The sequence below is a fragment of the Octopus bimaculoides genome, chromosome 2, assembly GCF_046866305.1.
Source record: "Octopus bimaculoides isolate indiv1 chromosome 2, ASM4686630v1, whole genome shotgun sequence".
NCBI lineage: Eukaryota > Metazoa > Mollusca > Cephalopoda > Octopoda > Octopodidae > Octopus > Octopus bimaculoides.
In genome coordinates, this window is record NC_142929.1 from 181,597,135 (window position 1) to 181,599,634 (window position 2,500).

Consider the following 2,500-nt stretch of genomic DNA (forward strand, 5'->3'; position numbering starts at 1 on the left):
ACAAGATTCAACAGTTTGCCAAGAGGACTGAAACCTTGCGCAGTAGGTGACCTTAGTTGAAATTGGATTCAAGCTACTTGAAGCCGATATCAATAATTCTCGTAGTGCAATACAGTATACTCCCCATATATGCATTTGATCGATATTCAATATAGCATGTCTTAGTTATTGATTGGTCGTGATATAAGTGATGTTCTTTAGAAAACATCGTGATTCGCTATAAAACAAGATATTAACAAAGTGACCTTCTATAAACACAAGTTCAAACCACTACAGTAGCGATAATGTGTTTGCTTCCAATATTTGTGGAAACATTCACTTAGCTATTTTCTCAATTGAACAGTCATGTTTTTATATATAATTATATGGTACCTGTATCAATAATCATATATAGAATTCCGTAGGTAACTTACCTGTAAGGTTATAATAAATGAGAAGGTCGCCATCGTTGTCCTGTTCACAGACACACTACTTTGGTTACACTGAGGCCCGAACTCTCCAAACCGACACTGTAATAAAAGATATGAAATATATATTTAACTGCTATAAAATTAAAACATTGGAATATTAGGATAATGGTTGTTAGAATAGTGAAGTACTGAGGAAGAAAAAGTAGTCCTTACTTAAAGAACAAAATCTCTTGTAAGGCTTAAACACCTTAGACTCTTGTTATCTCAAGAAGACAATGAACAAAGGATATCTAAAATACGATATCCACACAAACACAAAAACTACTATCATGTGGGTGTTATAACGATTCGTAGTTGTTACACTGCATGATGATTTCAGTACCATATAAAGTACACCAGATGTTTATCGAAGTAACATAGCATAACAGGTGTCATCACAATTTGTCAAACATGATTGATATCACCTCAATGTGTTATATATGACAGTTGTCATCTTAAGATGTTATATACAACTGATGTCACCTCATTATATTTAGTATAACAAGGCGGCGAGCAGGCAGAATCGTCAGCACGCCAGGCGAAATGCTTAGCGGTATTTCGTCCCTCTTTGCATTCTGGGTTCAAATTCCTCCGAGGTCCACCCTGCCTTTCATCCTTTTGAAGTCGATAAAATGAGCACCAGTTGAGTACTGGAGCTGATATAATCGATTTACTTCTCCCTCGAAATTGTTGGCTTTGTGCTAAAATTTGAAATCAATATATACAGTATAACAAATGTCGTCACCTCAGCATGTTATATGGTATTATATCTGTGAATGTAAGCATTATCATCGTTTAACGTCCACTTTTCCATGCATGCATGGATCATATGGAATTTGTTGAGGCGCATTTTTTGCTACGGCTGGATGCTCTTTCTGTTGCCAAAACAAAGTTCTTCAAATCACAAACTTCCATTTTGAAAAAGGACAAGTTAGATAATGAAATCTTAAGGGTGACCATCAGATGAGTCTTAGATGATGAGCTTCTTGGATAAGAGCTAACTTGGAGCGAAACAACAACAGTCAGAAACTCGAGAATATAACAGCCCAGTTTTCGGTTTCAAATTGATTCCATTTCAAACAGCAAAACTTTATGGAACTAAAGAGACGAAGTAACTTCTCGTTTATTGTCTCATAATTGAGAAGTGTCTTTAGAATTGGTTGCCAACAATTTCCTCCTTTCCAACAACGGTAAATCGATGAACTTAAAGAAATATGTGTGAATATATGTGTGTTTACATACGTATGTACACGGGTGTGCACATGCAGGTGCGCCAATGTATATGTGGATACACACATATATATGCACACACACACACACACACACACACACACACACACACACACACACGCACACACATCCCCATCCTGATTGTAGTTCAATGACTGGAACTACCAAATATTGTGTCTATATACATACATACATGCATACATACATACGTAGATAGATAGATAGATAGATAGATAGATAGATAGATAGATAAATAGATATGCATACATATATACATGCTTATATACATACATATATGCATACATTCACAGAGACACACACACGCACACAAGAAATACATGCACCTACCCACATATATGTATTGTATCATATCTCTATCGCATTTATACAGTCACACACACACACACACATACATATGTATATGTAAGTATTATATACGTGTGTGTATGAGTGTATAAATGAGAAAGAGATATGGTACAATTATAGATATATTTAGATAGACTACATATAAATATTGACGCATATAAATAAATACGTTTGTTAGCATGTAAGCGTGTATGTGCGTGTGTATGTGTGTATATATATATATATATATATATATATATATATATATATATATATATATATATATATATATATTTCTATTTATGTATTATGTTGTGTCTGAAGGGTGGCTAATATGCGGGTTAAGTTGAAAGCAGATATTAAGAAAATCTAAAGAGATAGATAGAATGATCAAAGACAGAAAAGAGAAGAGAGAGAGTAGAAACAAGACAGAAGGAGGGGAAAAAAAAGCACCGTGGGGGTGGGTTTTTCTATAA

The 2,500-nt window shown here is 34.5% G+C and overlaps 1 protein-coding gene across 3 annotated transcripts in view; it reads right to left on the bottom strand.

The window, feature by feature from the left end:
* Positions 1–2,500, bottom strand: part of LOC106880780 (CUGBP Elav-like family member 1-B) — a 229,382-nt gene that overhangs the window by 36,062 nt on the left and 190,820 nt on the right. For all 3 annotated transcript variants that reach the window (XR_016240834.1, XR_016240833.1, XR_001410782.3), the window contains one exon: positions 414–509. The gene's annotated coding sequence lies outside the window, so the exon portion shown is untranslated. The remainder of the gene's footprint in view (positions 1–413; positions 510–2,500) is intronic.